The sequence below is a fragment of the Lycium ferocissimum genome, chromosome 6, assembly GCF_029784015.1.
Source record: "Lycium ferocissimum isolate CSIRO_LF1 chromosome 6, AGI_CSIRO_Lferr_CH_V1, whole genome shotgun sequence".
NCBI classification, from domain to species: Eukaryota; Viridiplantae; Streptophyta; class Magnoliopsida; order Solanales; family Solanaceae; genus Lycium; species Lycium ferocissimum.
In genome coordinates this window covers 28,902,949-28,922,613 of record NC_081347.1, presented here as the reverse complement: position 1 = coordinate 28,922,613, position 19,665 = coordinate 28,902,949, and the positions used below count along the sequence as shown (strand labels likewise).

Below are 19,665 nucleotides of genomic sequence, written 5' to 3'. Positions count from 1 at the left end.
TCTACTATGCTAGTCGGACACTTAATGCAGCGTAGATGAACTACACGGTGAGTGAGCAAGAGCTGCTTGCTATAGTATATGCTTTTGAGAAGTTTCGGTCCTATTTATTGGGTTCCAAGGTAGTGGTGTACACAGACCATCTTTGCATTGAGATATCTGATGGCAAAGAAGGAAGCTAAGCCGTGACTGATTCGTTGGGTCCTTTTGTTATAAAAGTTTGATTTCGAGGTAAAAGATCAAAAGGAGTCCGAAAATCAGGTTGCTGACCATCTCTCTAGGTTTGAGGAAACTGGGGTGCCAGCAGAAGAACTTGATATTGAAGATGCGTTTCTAGATGAGCAAGTTTTGGAGGTTTCTATGCAAGTGGCACCTTGGTATGCGGATTTTGCTAATTACTTGGTGACTGGTGTCATTCCTGACGAGATCAAATCTTATCAGAAAAAGAAGTTTTTGCGGGATGTTCGCCAGTACTATTGGGATGAACCATACTTATTCAGAACTTATACTGATAACATTATTCGGCATTGTGTCCCAAAGAGTGAGGTATTGGAGATTTTGAAGGCTTACCATGACTCTCCAGTTGGGGGACATCATAGTGGAACGAGGACTGTTGCGAAAGTTCTCGAATGTGGTTACTATTGGCCTACTCTCTTTCATGATGCTAATTTAAAGGTGCGTTTCTGTGATCAGTGCCAACGGCAGGGGAATATTGGTAAGAGGCAAGATATGCCTATAAACTTCATAATGGAAGTTGAGGTGTTTGATGTTTAGGGGTTTGATTTTATGGGGATCTTTGTAAGCTCTAAAGGCATGAAGTACATCTTGGTGGTTGTTGACTATGTTTGTAAATGGGTAGAAGCGGTGGCTTTACCTAAAAACAAAGCCAAGAGCGTCATGGGATTCTTGAAAAAGAACATATTTACTCGTTTTGGTACCCCAAGGGCACTAATCAGTGATGGTAGTTCTCACTTTTGCAACAGAGCCTTTGCGGGATTGATGGAGAAGTATGGAGTCAAACATAGGGTGGCAACCCCTTATCATCCTCAGACAAGTGGGCAAGTTGAAGTCTCTAATCGGGAGATAAAGAGTATTTTAGCGAAAACGGTGAATGCAAATAGAACTGATTGGGCCCGCAAGCTCGATGATGCTCTATGGGCTTACCGAACTGCCTTCAAGACTCGGATTGGGACTTCGCCTTTCAAGCTAGTTTTTGGTCAAGCATGTTACCTACCAGTTGAACATGAACATAAGGCCATGTGGGCCTTGAAGAAATTAAACATGAATTAGGAAGAAGCAACCAAACTCAGGTTGTTTCAGCTCAACGAGATGAATGAGTTCCACTATCAAGCCTATGAAAGCGCAGTGTTATACAAAGAGAGGATGAAGCAGTATCATGACAAGAAAATCTCGAAGCGAAAATTCTACAAGGGTGACCCCGTCCTCCTATTTAATTCTAGATTGAAGTTGCTACCGAGCAAATTGAAATCACGGTGGTCAGGTCCCTTTGAAGTGGTAAGCGTCTCACCCCATGGAGCTATTGAATTGAAGTCTGAAGATGAAACTCAGATATTTAAGGTGAATGGGCAGAGGGTGAAGCACTACCATGGTATGATTTCGGGGGATAGGATTGTTGACCGATATCGGTTGAAGCACCTGGAACGAATGATGATTCAGCAAGTCCTGACCAAGAGTAAATTGGTAACACCGTCGTGCTAGAACATTAAATCAAGCGCTTCTTGGGAGGCAACCCAAGTTTAAAATTCTATAATTTTGTCTGTAGGTTTTAGTTTTTTTTGTTAAATTGTTTATTGGGTGTTGACTGCGCAGGAACTGAAACTCGAAAAACCAGCAAAGTAACACCAGAGCACAAAGATGGGCCGTCGACATGTCAACGGACCGTCAATGTACAATGACGGTATGCAGAGTTGGTAATCTGAGAGTTAGCAACTGCTACTTTGCAGGTAAGCAAGTCGACGAGTAAGTCGACGGACCGTCGACACGTCGACGACACCGTCGATGTGCAAAGACGGTCCGTCCTTTTACTCATCAATTGGGGAGTATTTTTAGTTTGTAAAAGCGCAATGACGAGTCGTCGACATGGCCCAAAGAATTCAAAAAAAAAAAAAATTAAACCAAACAGTCGCGGTTTTAAAAGGAAGTAACGGGCAGAGGTATTTTAATGCATAACTCCCCACATACCGCCTTTCACTCTCCCTCAAACTCTCCATCTCCTAAATTCCCTCCATAACTCCCCACTAATTCCTCCACGTTCATTCACCCATTAAAACTCCCAAAACCCTCTATTCTAACCACAACAGAAAACCCCAAAACCTTTGCCCTACTGTCACGAATTTCCCTCTGTTTTTCTCTGATTTTTACTCAATTTTTCTTTGCAAAACTTGCGTGCATCAAGTATGCTGCATGATTTTCGGCCCTCTCTTGGGTTTAGTTTAGTTATTTGGTTCGAAAATTGCTAAAAAGCAAGCCTAAGGTTCCTAAATTCATTGCAAAGTTGGATTATGGGACCTAGGCTATCTTTGATTGTAATGAAATAAGTTGGGGTTGTTTTTAACTGAGATAAATGTGTGATATCAGTAATGTTGAATGCTAAGGGTAGAAATTATACTTAAGGTTTGTACTTGTTGAATGAAATCCATGCTTAAATTTGCAAAATTGTGAAATTGTTATTTGGGGGAAGGGAATTTTGTATGACTGTTGTTAGTATGACTCGTGGGGATAAGAATATCGTACCCCCATTGAGTCGGCAGGCATTTTGATCAACTTGTTGGTTCATTATGCTCGACAATGGTCCGTAAAATAGGAATTCTATTAAGCATGAAATTTGAGGAGTGAAGTCTGAGTAACTCCAACGGGTTGGAGGATATTTCGATTAAAAATCTCAATTTGATATCGTTATACCGACCAAGCAAAACCCGAATAATTATCAAAAGTCAAAAAGGTCAAATATGAGGGTGAAGTCTGAGTAAATCGAAGCCCCAAAACCCCAAATGTGCAAAATAATTAAATTCTGGTTCTCTGATTGATTGGGGTTAAGAACGTGAAACCGTACCAAAATCTGTAAACTGATAGTTGTTGCTGCCAGGACCGTAAACGTGTCGACGGCACCGTCGACAGGTCGACAGACCGTCTTTGTACAAAGATGGTACCGTCGAGCTGTTCGACTGTCCGTCGATAGGTTCGACGGTCCGTCGAAGCACAACGACGGTCTGCAGATCCAACATCAGAGAACTGAGTACATTTTTTCTGAAGCTCACTGTGTTTGATTTCACTAGTACAGATTAACTAGATTTTAATTTTTGATGATTACAGGTATGGCGCCACCTAATTTGACTACTACCTGAAGCGGTGGCTCAAGGCAAACTCAAAGAACAACTAGTCGAAGGAGGCTCGGTGGTGAACTCACACTTATAGATGAAGCCTCGGATGATGAGCCTGAGGTTATGCCCGAGAGGAAGAATAAGGCTATCGTTCCCCCTTGGAACAGGCAGGTCACTGTACTGGCTCCTACACTACCCAGTTCCTCCCAGTCTGACGAGGAGGGATCATCTACATCTGGGTCCGGTGATGGATCCGAGAAGGAGGGTTCGAAGGCTACTTCTGGAGATGTCTCACCTGTCACACGGGAACAGTCTACTGAGGATGCTGCTCTGTCCTCTCAGACAACTTTTATATCCCAGACCCGTCAGAGCTTGACGCCTGGTGATGATGATGCTGATGAGGCTAGAGCTCGAGAAATCAGAAGAAAGTGGCTTGAGGACCTTTTTCTGTTGAGGGTGCCAGGGAACTATATGAGTATGGCATTGAACTGAAAGGTGACGACACCCAGCATAAGAACCGCACCATAAATGAAGAGCGACGGATTAGTTTTGAGGGGCTAGAGATCTTACTTAGATCCAGAGATCTCATTTGCCATTATCAGCTAGAGTTTATGCAGGAGCTGCCATGGGATTATTGTCCCATTTTGGTCCGTGAGATATATGCCGCATATAGGGCCTTGATCAAGAAAGTCAGAAAGAGGCACCAGAAACTGCGGGAGTTAGAGGAGCTGAGTGAGGTTCAGATCAGAGGGGTGAGTGTTGATATCTCTGCCCAGGCCATCAAGAAAGTATACTTCGGCGATAATTACACCGCCCTGAGGCAGACAATTGAATTGGAAGACAAGCTGCTGAAACGCAAGGAACAGTCCGTCAGGGATTGGGTAGCTACAGTGGTAGATCGCCCGAGCAAGAGGGCCAAGTGTACTAATTTGGCAAATCAGTTGGTAAAAAGGTGGTTGACTTTGGAGGGCAAGTTTTGGTGGAGCGTAGTGCAGTTGCGGCTTCTCCCCACTGAGGCCGATAATGCACTTACGGCTGACAGGCAGGTGGTTGTTATTGTATTGATGTCTAGATACTCGATTAATTTCGGGGCATTTGTGAGTACTGAGATTTAGTTGAGGGCTTCCCAGCCCAACATTTCACTGATAAATCCACGCCTGATTACCGTGCTTGTTCGGAGGTCACAAGTGCATTTTATTCCTGATATCAACCATCGAATTATAGCTTCATCGGTCTATTCTGTAGAAAAGAGCAAGAACGAGGCCGTCGATGATGGCCAAGGGGAGGAGGATGGGTTCCCAGTGGCACTTGGAGGGGTACCCCTACCTCAGGAGCTGATTCATCCAGGGGCCGCGGGTGACTCTACACAGGAGTTACCCGCCACTACTGCCCCTATGACCGAGGCTTGTCCGAGGTTGCATTCCGAGATTCCATCTACGATGCGGTGATCTTCGCTATTGAGACTCGGAGCGCTGTTCCGAATTACGGACTTCGGCTCCACAGCCCCCGAGGCTAACCCCATAGCTAGCGGGCCTGCAGCACAGCCCCAGGGTACAGCCGAAGTTGATTCCTATGCTTTCTCAATGGAGAATTTCAAGCAATTTGCAAAACAGGCAGCTACAGCGGATTAGCAGTCAAAGGTCATAGTGTCCCAGCTTGATGATTTTGTGAGACAGAAAGTGGGTGAGATTGTAGAGCCTGTGAGGACTACACGGTTGGCCCGGCTAGATGGGTTTGAGATTAGATTGATGGCATTGGAGATGGCCCGCCCGACAACTTCCACTGATGCTTTGAGGGCAGAGTTGGAGCAGCTTAAGTCTAACATTTCGTTGTTGAAGGCTCGTGACCCGAGCCTAGTAGTAGCACCACCATCTGTTATGGTGGAGATTGAGGAGGAGCTTCCAGTGGTACAGTTAGTTGCGCCTACCGTGGCAGGTGGTCGGGGGAAGAGAAAGAGATTGGCCCTTGATGAGGAAGAGGTGGTAGAGGAGGTGAGCGAGAGTACACAGCTGAGGGGTTCGAGTCTAGAGGAGCAGCAGATGCCAGAGGCCATTCAGAGATCTCTTGTGTAGAATCGCTCTTTTGGGATCGCAGGAGCCACTTCGAGCAGTGCTCCAGTTGGCATACCATTGCCACTGTCTCTTCCTATTCCAGTGCCAGCAGCTACTGGTACTATTACAGATGCTGCTACTGATGCATCCACTAATACTACTGCTAGTGCGGTTGCACCACTTGATGCCTCGCAGACCGATGAGTCGCGAAAGGAGCAGCGCCCTAGTGCGCCAAAGGTATTCCTACTCCCTTTTTTTACTTTTACTGCATTGGAGACATTGCAGACTTTTTCAGTTGGGGGTAGGAGTATTTGATTTGTTTATATTGTATATATGTGTTTAGAACGCCCTCGGCTTTTCTTTGCCATGGTTCTTTTCTTGATGGGTTTGTTTCTTGCTGAACCTGGAATGTTTAGGTCGTGTTTAGATAAAATAGAGTAATTTTGACTTAAGTGGTGGTGGTTTGATTAATTTAGGGTTGTCTTGTTTTGATTTGAGAAAAAAGTACTCCCCTCCGAATTGACATGCATGCTTCTTTATGTGACATTTAGATTATTGGATTACCTTGTGTGCGTAATTATAGCGGGGAGACTAGTGTGTTAATAATTCTGATGCCATGTGTTGTGAGGTTTTGTAGATATATTCTCTAGTTGTGTATGTAATCTAGAACTTGCCTGGTTAGTCGTGCCTGCATTTTGAAGATAAGTGAAGCTGTGAAATTATCTTAGGCCTTGTTTGTGTTAGGAACCCCTGTTTAGCCTAAATATAAGTATACCCATGAAGTAATATCCCTTGTTAGCCATTTTGAGCCTTAAACCTATTCTTTGACTAGCCATAATAAGTCGATACCCGTTCTGAATATCCATCTCTTTTCACTCGGTCCCTCCTTGGCACTAAAATAATAAGATTGAGGCTAAAATCCTAAGTTGGGGGTGATAGGTGGAATAAGGGGAACACGAGGCGTAAGCCTAAAGTGGGGTAAAAGTGAATTGCTTAGTATAAAAGATATCGATGTGGTAAGTGTAGAGAAAGAGAAAAAAAAATAGAAAACAATATATATATATATATATATATAGCAATAAAACCACACCGAGGCAATAAACCAAAAAAAGGGAAGAAGACAAAAGGCGAAAAGGGTAAAAGAAAAGAATAAGGTGTAGTGTTCAAGGAGGGTGAGTCACAGTTATCCAAATATACATCCTACCCGTCCCCGAGCCTACATTACAACCCTGAAAAAGTCCTAGTGTGATCACAGTCGAACTGTCCAAAGTCGAGGGTACTGAAAATAAGGGCAACCTTATGATATTTGTATGCTTATCTAGAGAATTTCTTTGTGAGTGTGAGTGTGAGTGTTTCTCTTCTCCTTTGCCTTTTGTCCCATTCAGTGTGTACATATATGTTGGGATATTCTTTGGTCTTTGTGAGGGCATGAGAATTTGTTAAGTGACTGGTTTCCCGTAAGTCTTGATTCGTGTGCGCTATGGTTTTTATGATAACTAGATATCATAAATCGAAGCTTCATTGTTAGTGGCAACGAGTCCTTGATTGGTTTAGTCTTTATTAGGGGGAGAGTCATTGTGAGACACATGATAAGCCGGAAGTTAATTACACTGTAGACAGTTTTACTTTGTAATATCGAGACATTTGTAGATTGAGTCTGTTAGTTGACTTGCTTGAGGACAAGCAAAGACTTTAAGTTGGGGGTGTTGATTTGCCATGAAATTATGGGACATCTAATGCTTTTTTACTCTAAGTTTTACTTGTTTTTAAGTAAGTTTGTGTTAGTTTGATGTGTTTTGTGTGCTGTGCAGGTATTTTGAAGTTAGAATGCTCGGCAAGCGAAAAATGAGGAAATCTAGTGATCTGTACTGATATGCATTAAGGACAGACCGTCAACATGCTCAACGGTCTATCGAATTGCCTCGTCGATCAACTTCCTGTAGAGTGAAAAAGTCATCAGACCGTCGACTTACACCGTCAACATGATCAACGGTCCATCGAAGTGCCTCAACGTCCGTCGAAGAGCAATGACGGCCCGTTAAAGTGCAAGCCGATATGGAACAGGACTGGGACTGATTATTCCGAGTTTAACTTGTATAAATACCTATTTAGGTTTTATTTTTCAGGCATCTGGAGTTTTAGACTAGTAGTAATTACTTTTGAGTTGTTATTACTTTTGAAGATTTTCCAGATAAATACATTTGTTACTTTAAAGTTTTATTCGTAAGTTTAATACACAATTCAATTATGCAATCTTTAATCTTTTATTGTTTTCTTGTTGCCATGAGTAGCTAAATACCTTTACTAAGGTTGTGAACCCAAGGATGGGTGTTTTGTGATTGGGGATCGTGAATGATATACGCATAATGGATTGTTAGGGTTTATTTGTTCTTCGTTTTTATGATATAATTAGTAATTGCAGACATTAGCTAACGCCTTAAACTTTAGTTTCTTTGGGAAAATAACTAGGGTTAGGTAAGAACAAATAACAAGAACTCAAGGCTTTAAACCTTGTTTAATAAATTCACTTAGCAATAAGAGAAATTTATTTGGCATAATTAATCGTTCTTCATGCATACTTTCTTATCTTTGGAAAAAGCATAGAAAGAAATAATCTATTCTTATTGGGAAATAGTTCAGATTCACATAGAGGTTAAGTGCATCCATATAAACGATCCATTAGAAGTATATCAAGATCGATACCCATGATCATACACTTTATCTGACAGGGACACAACATTGGTTCTTTTTACCCATATATTTACAACTTTAGATTTCTAGTCACTTTAAATTAGTCCACAAACCAAAACAACTATAAAACCTTTTTTTTGGAATACACCAAGACTGCAAGATTAGTATAATACCTGTTTAGTAAACTTTTCACACCATATTTCTGTGAGATTCGACCCCAACATCGTTGGGTTACTATATTTGACATTGTCCGCTTTACGCTATTAAAAGTGTAAATTTGAGCGTATCACTAGTCACCCAAACTCTAGCTTGAATTCCCTTGAAATAGATTATCTTGTTTCTCCCTTGAGTTAGGAGGTTTAGAGAAGTAATTTTCGTGCTTAGGGTTTTTGAACAGATGAAAAAGTGACAAAATTAACTGGACCCACGCTTTTATAGTTTCTGATGGACGCGGGAGAAGTACGTCCAAGAAGGACGGGACGTACTTCTAAGTACGGGCCATTCTTTCAGGCCGTACTTCCCAGAAATTTCCAGTGAGCAATTTATAAGACACGGGGAAAGGACGGGCAGAAAGGACATCCCGTCCTTTGAAGTACGGGCCGTACTTCTAGGCCTTACTGCCCCTAAAATTTCCAGAGAGTTCATATTTGCAAAGGCCAAAGAACGCCCATAGAATACGGACCGTACTTTTGTCGTAAAATCTCCAGTTTCCGTTGAAATGGGATTATTCACCCCAACACTCCCCGTTTTGGTTTCTAAGTCTCGAATTGTGAACATAACCTACTTATAAGGTTCAAAACGACTCGTATAACACTTTCATATTCCGTACGGATTTATGAGATGTTACATTAGGCTATGAATTATCTAGACTTTATGTAACATCATATTACTTTGAATTTTCAATTTTACCCTTAGACTTGGTAAAGGTTATTTTCGGGTTCATTTTGGGTTCTCTTTGAAAGCATAGCAATATGGTTATCGATAGGTTCGTATGACCGTGTAGACCACTAATTTGATCTTGTTGAGTGTAATTTCGCAATAATTGACCCTTTTACCCTTTTTGGACCTTCGGGCTTGGGATGTGGGTTTTGTGTTGATCTTTCGGACCTGAATTCTTGTATTTCTTATTGAGCAGCCATAGATTCATATTTTAATATAAAAAGTTGTACTTGTTAGACTTCGACCGTTCGGAAGCACTTCGGAAGGGGAAAGCCCAAGTTTGATCGTTCGAGGGTCGTGCTCGGCATCGAGGTAGGTTATGGCTTACCTTCGTTAGACTCTGATTAGCGTTCGCATGTGTTACGTAATATTGACAGGAAAAGCATGATAGGCCTTCAGTCATGGTGTGGAGTGGTGATCCAATTAGGTTGGTATGATTTCTAATTATGTGGGCTCATCGCAGTTATTTATGTAATTATTGACATGTGGTGTACTTGACTACGTGATTGTGGTGAAGTAGGATGTGCTAGATGTATTGTGGTAATTGGAATTGAATATTTGATATGTTTCCATGATAATTTGATAATTCATGCAAGATTTGAATTTGCTTATGGTGCTGTGTGATCTCCATATCATATTCATTGGCATTGATTGCATTTGATTTATCATTCTTGCATTCATACATTCACTCATGATGAAAGAGTTGTGGAAATAGTTTGATGAGAAAGTTATGGAAACGTTTTGAAAAGGAAAGAAAGAGAAAAGTGAAAGTATATTATTATTGTTATCTATCCAAGGTATGTGCGGACGTATAGTGGCAGAGTCATCTCTGGGCTTTGTATGGAGTGACTGGTACATGGACTCCCCGGGTCCCTCATGGGTCATGACTATTGAGACGTTGAGATTTTGGTCCTTAGCATGTGTGTACAGGTGTGAGTATTGGCCATTGCATTGCACGACATCCCATCTCATTGCATTGCACTTCGCGTTATCAAAACATACATTGATTCGTTGGTATGTACTTGTGTTATAGCCTACTTAAGGAATTACTGAGGACTTGGCAGACTTGTGGTATAGAAGCTTAACTTTAGGCTATGACTTGGTTTTTTTGATGTTTTGTAAGTCTTGATGGTTACTGTTTGCCTATCTGTTTGACTTGTTGATTCTGTGTTTTAATATGCGTGAACTAATCTTAGTCGGCCTATGATGCTTACCAGTACGTGTGCGTACTGATACTACTCTTGCTGTACTTTTTCTGAGTGCAGAGTTTGAGGCAGGGCCTTCATCGAGACCTCGTTTCTAGCCTTGAGATTCCAAGGGTGAGCCACCTACCAGCCTGTAGCCTTGGAATCTTATCTTTTATTGTCTACTATTCTATCCACTAGACAATGTTTCTTTATGTTTCAGACTGATGTATTATTCCTAGACTTGATTTTGGATTAGTTGTTCTTGTACTAGTGACTTCACGTCCTTGGGGTTGTATTTGACTTATTATTCCGCACATTCCGTATTTATGATATGATTAAGACTTGTTAATGCTTGTTCGCATAATATTTGTTTATTCTTAAATTAATTGAGTGAATTGATTAAAGGGATGGTTCGCCCACCTAGGGAGTTAGTGTGGGTACCGTCATGACCCGTGATTTGGGTCGTGACAATTGTTGGATATGAAGGGTAAAGGTCGTGTTTCGAATAGGATTACATACAATATTTTGGAACATGGTTGTTATAAAATGGGGTGGTTGAAGGATACTACTCAGGTCGTTAAGCCGATGATGCAGAACAACACTTTACCTAATGTTTGGACTTATAATATGTTGATTAATGGTTTGTGCAATGAAGGAAGGATAGATGATGCATTTAAGACTCGGGATGAGATGGTAGTGTTGAAATTATTGCCTGATGTGAAAACTTATAACACCATGATCAATAGGTGTCTTGAATATGAGAAGTTTGGAGGCATTTGATCTGCTTGAAGAGATGAATAAGAATGGGATCAAATGTGATGAAGTTACTAATACATTGATTAAATGGTATTGCAAGGAAAGAGGAAGATGGAAAAAGCTAGAGAGGTGCTTCAAACGATGGAAGAAAGTGGTGTATGTACAGATTGTGTTTCCTATAATACTTTGATAAGTGCATATTGTAAAGCAGGAAATCTACCAGAAGTATTGAGGATAATGAAACGAATTGGTGAAAAGGGTTTGAAAATGGATATTTTTTTCTCTTAATACAATGCTTCATATTCTTTGTCAAGAAAGAAAGCTTGATGTCGCCTACACATTGCTCTCTATTGCTCATACTAGGGGCTATCTTATTGATGCAGTAAGTTTTGGAACTCTTATTGTTGGCTACTATAGGTGTGGAGATATGGAAAAAGTTCTCAATCTTTGGAAGAAAGAGAGGTAATTCCCACTGTTGTCACCCACAACATCGTAATTGCAGGGCCATGTAAATTGGTAAAACTCAGCAGGCAATTGCTAAACAAAATGAGCTCTGGGAGAAGGGTATAGTGCCTGATGAAATAGCATATAATACTATTATTTAAGGATACTATTGGGAAAGGAGCATTGAGAAAGTATTTCAACTTCACAAAATTACATTAAATTTAATGGAAGGAAAGGAATGTGCTCAATACATAATTAGTTTAACTTAATAATAGAGAAAATTCAAAAAAAAAAAAAAAAAAAAAAAGGAGAACGTCCGCAAATGATCTTTTCTTGCCAGCAATCCAATCTGTTGCTTTACTTACTCTTCGTGATAGTACCTATCAATGGAAGGATGCAGACAACATAGATATTAAATTTACAAAAATAGTAATATTTTTTTTATTTAATACATAAAAATCCCCCCAACATATACTCGGATTAATTATGACGCACCCAACCTTTGCGGGTGACCTATTACCCCCCTGGCCTTATTTTTTCTGTATTTTTGTACCCTTTTTCGGCCATTTTCGTGTCAACCAGAAGCAGCAGCACGTGAGAGTATAGAAACTGCTTAAAATCCAACCAAATATACCTCAAATCTCAATCAAACAGCCCCAAATTTCAGGTTTCAAATTCCTCTCGACGTTTCAGTTCTTTTGAGATATTACCCATTCAAATCGGAGTTCGTTTGTGGCAACCCGAAACTTCGAACTCGAAGCTTCAATGGAGCTCGTCAATGGTGGACTGCTTTGCTTTGAATTTTTCACCTTTCCATGGTTATTATGTTCTCTAGCTTCGGCGGCCTTCTCCAATAGGTTCAATCCAACAAATGAATCCAAAAAACACCAGCTCACCTTTCCGGCTTCTTCAAAATTTCAACAATGGAGGTTTTCAAAACTTTATCACTTCCAAGCTTCTCTAATCAGTAAATAAAATGAGTTTTAGCTCCAATCTATCATGACAAGCTGATTTCAACAACACATGGGCAACACCCAGATTTCAATCCGACTTTCGGACAATGAAGAAACAAGAATGATGGTTCATGTTTTCAAGCCCACATTCGGTTTTCAAATCTCAAAGTTCACTTAGGTTCAGCTCAAATTCATACTCCAAACAATAACTCCCAATCTAAATCACAAAAATCAAATAGATTTGCATAGATCTAAATCACGTTTTCAACAAAAAAAAAAAAAAAATTGAACTTTTAGATCTGTTCGTGACTAATATAAACTCAAACAATGACACACTACTTCAAGAAAATCACCAACAACAGTGGTTTCTATTTTTAGATTTTCTGATTTTGCAATTTTTTTTTTTTTTTTTGTAGTAATCAATCCAAGAAGACCTGAGCAAACTGAAAAAAAAATGATGAAGAAGAAGACTGGGCGCGTGTATCACACCTAACACTTAAAAAGTGGGGGTCGTGTAAAAATGGCCGAAAAAGGGTACAAAAATACAAAAAAAATAAGGCCGGGGGTAATAGGTCGCCCGCAAAGGTTGAGTGCGTCATAATTAATCCGAGTATACGTTGGGGGTTTTTTTTATGTATTTTCCCAAAAAATAAGCTAAAATAAAACAGGAAATAACTTACCAAAGTCTGGATTCTGTTTAAACATAAGCAAGTAAGGATCCACTAGTAGACCATCAGCAGCAAAGGCTGGATCGTACAAACTGTTTCTAATAGGCCTACGAGTCAAGTTACCGAAAGATGATTATTTTCATATTTAAATTCTTTTTTTTTTTTTTGCCCCACGAATGTAAACTGATTATTTCTTTTGTGATATAAAGTTTTTTGAAGATGATTTAGACAATTGTCCCTTGTATGTCAACATTTAGTTGTTCTCCCTGCTATTAAAGTTGCGCAAATATAACTCTTGGGACGGGCAAAATATTATACTATTGTCTACATCAACAAAACATTAGACCATGGTCTAACATTTTAATAAGATTTTCAGTTTGAACAAAAAGAAGTTTTAGACAGTCAGTTAAAAGGTCCATAAATAGCACAAAAATCATTTACTAGACAGACATCTCAAAAAGGGACAACCAACGAAAATTTCTGATTTTATAAGACCTCTGTATCGAGTTGTGTAATTACACTATGACAAAATTGCCACAATTTGTGCGTTTGAATTATCTTTTAAACAGGGTTTTTCAAGAACAATTATCTTAATTTATTCGACAATCTACTTTTGAGGTGACTTTTCGTAAGAATAGATGAAATGTTTTTTCTTATTTATCAATTTTTTAAAAGGATATTACCTGCGAACCCATGAAGAATCGTTTTGTTGTTGTGTATCCTGGATTGTGTCTCTCTCAGCAACCTCTTTCTACATTCATCCATAATAAAATTTAAGATATATGACTAGTATGTATGTCTTATAACTTATTATACATATATAAACCTCTTGCAAAATAAAATTTGATGAAATATATACTGGTAGGTGAAATAAATAAATATCGAAAGTAAATAGAAACGAAACACATCTTCAACATGAGAATACAATTCAGAGGAAGGTCTTGGCATTCTATCACGTGGATGGTTAACCTGCACCCATTATTTTACGTTAAAAAAGAGGAAATTCGATATTATTATTTCTAATAAGTTTGTACTTTAATAAAAACTCAAGGATAGGGAATACATTTATGTATATACCCTTATAAAAGTAGCTATTACACTTTCTACCACATGAATGGGAGTCTGAATAGTGTTCGCATATATACCACAAAATGAAATTGAAAATTATATACATTAACATATTTTGACCTAGTTAAATTTCAGGCATATAAGAAAAAATAAGTCATGATTATAAGCATCACCCAAACAAGGCAATATCTAAAATAAATACATGCATATTAAAAGAAGTAGGACGTCAAGGATAAAAAAAAATCATACCTCTGGCGATAAATTTTGGCCTATGGCAAAATTGAGTTGCGGATCTTGGTAAGTCGTCGGCCTGTCAAGTAAACGAATATGAGTTTATAGAAATTTAATTTTACATCACCATAAAAAAGGGGGGGAATTAACGATAGAGAACTTATGTCGCTAAACAATAAAATTCATCTCTAATCTTATTTAATAATAAATTATTAAAAAATATCGTTAGATACAGACTATTTAGCGATAGATTAGCGACATATTTTATAGCTATTTTTTGTAGTGATTATTTAATATTGCAAATGAAATAAGTCAAGTATTAACCTTGAAATTTGCAGGATCCCTTGTGAAATATTTCCCGGATTATTTTCTTGTAACATGTTGTTTTGTGGGAGCAAATTCTCTTGTGGGTTTTGGTCCCTTTGAACCTAATCCGAAGAATGTACAAAATATTAGCTTGTAATTACATATATTAATTCAGAAAAAATATTTGAAACATACTTTACTATTTGATAAACTAGTAATTTATATTCATCAACAGTAAAAATTTAAGGATGTAAAAATTACCGCAGGAGTTTGACGTTGTTGTTGCACAGGAGAATCAACAGACACAGTAGTGCTGGGTGACTCAATTTCATCAAAATTTGAATCCACACTAATTGTGCTCTCTAGGGAAGAAGTATCTTCACTTGATGACAATTTTTGTTTAAAAAATTTCTGTATAATAAACTTAGGGTCATAAAATAGAAAGATAAAAAATACTAACATCATGGGATTTAATTATCATATCGTGGAAACGCACAGGTTTTGCAGCATGTAGTACAACTTATAATAAACATATCTTACAACAATCAATTGAGAAGTATTCTTATAATATGCTAATTGGAAAGATGTGCTAGGGTTTAGATTATTAGAAAAGATTAATCAAGCAAAAAAAATCACACAAACAGAAAAAATACATATGTTCCACACATGAAATTAATATAGAGAGTTTAGTACTTTATTATATATTTATTTTACTCCATGTTGCTAATGTTACTAAAATTAGTCTATGTCTTGAGATTATATCTGAAGACAGATATAAGGGTAAAATAGGCAAACAAAAACCTCCTGCTTAGGATTTTTTTAACGGCGCATAAAAAAATAAGACGACAAATAATTTGAGACGGTTGAAGTAACTAGTTGAAAAATATAAAATAATCACTCAATTAAAATCTAGATTTTAGTTTTACATCAACTGATATTTGGATGTATATCATTCCAAAAGGAAAACATTAGTTCTACCTGAGCCATTCAAGTGTTTAAACTTATAGTAAACCTAAAAAAGTTGTTGTCATCAAAACTCTTGCTTACTCATGTAATAGTTGTTTAATTTGTTAAATACAACGTAATAATAGGGTAGGTTTAAGAAAATGATAAATTTAATTTTTTAAGGTTTAAAAAAAGTAATTAAAGGCTTTTCTTTTTTTTTTTTTTTCCACAACAACTCACCCCAACTTTAGGACACAAGCAGAAATATCTTTCATTAATGATTTCAAAAGGATATATATTTAAGAACTTGCTAAAATAGAATACGTCCTAAGTAAGATTGATCAACGGTTTTTAATACAATTGACATGGATAACAATTTCATTTACAATCTAAATAAATAAATAAAAACGTAATGACTTAAAATAAAGAAAACACCCTAATATCTTTGGGTTCTCTTTCAAAGGAATTTGGTACTGAAAGTGATTAACTTAAATAAGTAACAACAACAATAACAACCCACCCAGTGTAATCCCATGGGTGAGTTCTGCGAAGGTAAAGTGTACGCAGACCTTACCCTACCTTCAGAAGGTAGAGAGGATGTTTCCGCTATACTCTAGGCTAAAATTGTTAAGAACCCAAAAATTTCAGACTTTATGCCATCACAAATCTTAACAGATCTATGTCACAAGAGATAGATCGAATCAAGTACTCTAGATTTACTTGAATTATATAATTTATTGAATAAAGAAAAATAAACACGATTCTGTAGACTCCTTAGAACTAGCATTAAATATTTAATAAAATCTTGAGAGGAAAAAATAAGAGAGGAAAAGTGACGCTTGAATCATAAACTTCGACAAATAAGCAAAATGAAATAATAAGTGCCTCTATATGCAACAAAGAGTATTAACTTACGTATAACGACTGAGCAAGGTCAAATGTACTTCACGTAACAATCAATTCCAAACCTATATAAAGAAAAAATCAAAAGAAAAAGAATCTCAGAACATATGTATCAAGATGAACCTAAATAAAGAAAAACAAAATAAAAAAGTTAGGACATAGGTATTGTCACGACCCAACCAGAGGGCCATGATGGGCACCCGGAGCTAACACACCAAGCACCTCTAAACATACGTCTCATAATCATTTCTGGGTGGACCATAAAGATAGCTCATGGATATCATAATCTGTAAGGACATATATCACTACATAATGGCATATCTCTATATAATCTTCAACAATTATGTCCATCGTCACTAGCCGACAAGGCTACTAAAATGTTATACAATGATATGAACCGGTAGGGTTATGAAACGTCTAACTGTACACACACATTTCTACGAGCCTCTACATAGAATACAAGTGACCATAGAGACAAATACCAATAGATTGCAACTCCGAAGTAAGTGAAGTGCTTTTGAGAATCCGCTGATAAAGCACCTACGGATCTAATCCATCTCCCTGCCTACCTGCGGGCATGAGCGCAGCGTCCACAAGAAAGGACGTCAGTACGAATAATGTACTGATTATGTAAGGCATGAATAGTAACATGATAAAAGCACGAAGAATAACGTAAGATAAAGGAACCGTTTATACCTCATGATACCTTTTAATACATTCATCATGCTTACTTAACCTTTTTCTAGATGAAACATTTCATATATCCACATACATACCTATACAATATCGGTACCCGGCTATAGTAGGACTCGGTAATATCTGTACCCGGCCCCTTCGGGACTCAGTCATATCTGTACCCGGCTCTTTCGGGACTCGGTCATATATGTACTCGGCCCTTTCGGGACTCGATCATATTTGTACCCGGCCCTTTCAGGACTCGGTGTCACAAATGACTATATATATATACACACATATATAAGAGTACATAAATAAAATTACATCATTATCATTATCACCACATCTTTCCTTAGAGGATCAACTATCTTAAGATGAGATCAATAGTGTCATGAGAGTATCAAGAACGATGAACTTGGATAGCATCGGAAATGGAATTATCATCATCGATATATCTCACCTCGAAGGAACAAGTATTATGAGGTGAGATCAACAACAATGGATAAAATCAAGGAAATCATGAAATAAGCTCAATAATCTCATAATAGCATCAAATCCATAAGCTTTGGAATCTCCAAAAATGGAATCATCATCATTGTCATCATGGAACATACTTATCTTTAGCATCATAAGAAACGCTACGAATCATGAACTTCTAGCTTTTGGGAATAAGAATATTATGGAAAACATGTATGGGTTCATAAGAAAAGAATCATGCCTTTAGAAAGAAAGGGACTAGCCTTAACATACCTTTTTGGTCTTCTACTACTTAGCGCTTATCCTTCCAACCTCGTAAATCTACATTCAAGAGAACTCATACTACTGTTAGGCTTATCATCATATGCTTATCTTAAGTCTTCAAATTAAAGCCTTTTAGAATACGCCGAAATTAAAAGATCTCTCCCGTTTATATCCGTAGCCCGAAATCACAATACCAACAACCAACACAACAACAATAACAGTAACACCAACAACATTAGATACCATCCATATACATGGAAATTAGACTAACAACATGGCTACAATATGTTCAAAACAGTCCATAAACTCAACAACTACAACACAACACTTTATGACCTTTCCTCCATAACTATTTTCACTTTTAAGACTTGCTAAACCTTGAAATCAACTCAACCTAAGAGATAGGATGAAGAACATACCTTATACTTGAAGAACTTTAGCCACACCAACTTTTCTTCAAGACCAAACTCACCACAACATCAAGTAGAAGCAAGAACAATCACTTTTCATGAACTAGTTTGATGTAATCTTGTTGAATTCTTGATTTAAGGGGTTATAAGTGTTTAAGAAAAGTGTATGAATGTGTCTAGAACTCAAAATTAGTGCAAATGATGAAAAAAGGGGAATAATAGGGTATTTATACCCTTTGAAAGTCGGTTCCACCAACTTTCCAAGTGGGGCCCACGGGGCAGGCATTTGGTAGCTTAGAGGCTTATCTTAAAATGCTCATAATTCTCTACTCCGATGTCATAATGATGAACGGTTTGTTGCGTTGGAAACTAGACTTCATGAACTTCAATTTAGGCTTCTGTTTTACCTCAAAACTCCTAATATAATAGGAGATATACCCCTCTAAAGTTGACCCAAAATTTCTGTCCAAAATTCTGCCAACTTTTTTCAAATTTACGACAAATTTATTTTCTTCAATTTACTTGATCCCGGAACCTTTAGACACTTACTGAACACTTCTTAAGAGTATTCCTTAACCTTATAAGGGTTCCATGACCCCTCCGAGCCTTCGTTAGTTTACTCACAACGCAAATGACGCGAAAAATTTTCCGGGTGTAATAGGTATTAAGTTGTATTCTTGAGAAATTTTATTCATTCAAAAGATCAATAAAACCCCAATATGAACAAAATTCAAAATCATTTTCTACTTATTTATAGTTCTTCGAAATATACAAAGGTGATTCTTCTATAAGATTGTTATACAAACAAAATGAAGAAATAAAAAGAGAATAAAATTTATAGAGTATGTGTAAGAAATAAAAGGACAAAGAGAGGAAAGCACCGTTTATTCCTGAAATATGGTGAAGAATGAAGAGAAGGCATGGCTATATTTATAGGACTATGAAATCTTCAAATGTGAGAAATGGTCCCTATAATTAATTTCTTACCAATTACATTATGGTAAGGAGAAAATAATAAGAAAATCTTATTTTGATTAGATTAAGGTAATCTTGTTTGTCCAACTTCTTAAATAGTTTCAGAACACCCAGAAATATAAAGATAATTAGTTAAATAAAACAATTACATCTAAATAGAAATGACATTTTAAATCTAGGAAAAACTATAGATATGTTTTAAATCAAGTAAAGAAGTTATAGAAGACAACTCAACGTAACATGTCAAATCAAGAAAAATATATGATGTAGATTGAATTTAAAACTTTGACAGCATGACTCGTGTAGGTTATAATATATAACTTAGTTTTGTTAATTAACGAGGAAGGAGATATCAACAATATAGATTAACGAGGAAGGAGATAT

The 19,665-nt window shown here is 37.6% G+C and overlaps 1 pseudogene; it reads left to right on the top strand.

The window, feature by feature from the left end:
• The window catches only part of LOC132061254 (pentatricopeptide repeat-containing protein At2g16880-like), a 61,820-nt pseudogene extending 50,145 nt beyond the window's left edge, over positions 1-11,675 (top strand).
• The last annotated feature ends 7,990 nt before the right edge of the window (positions 11,676-19,665 follow it).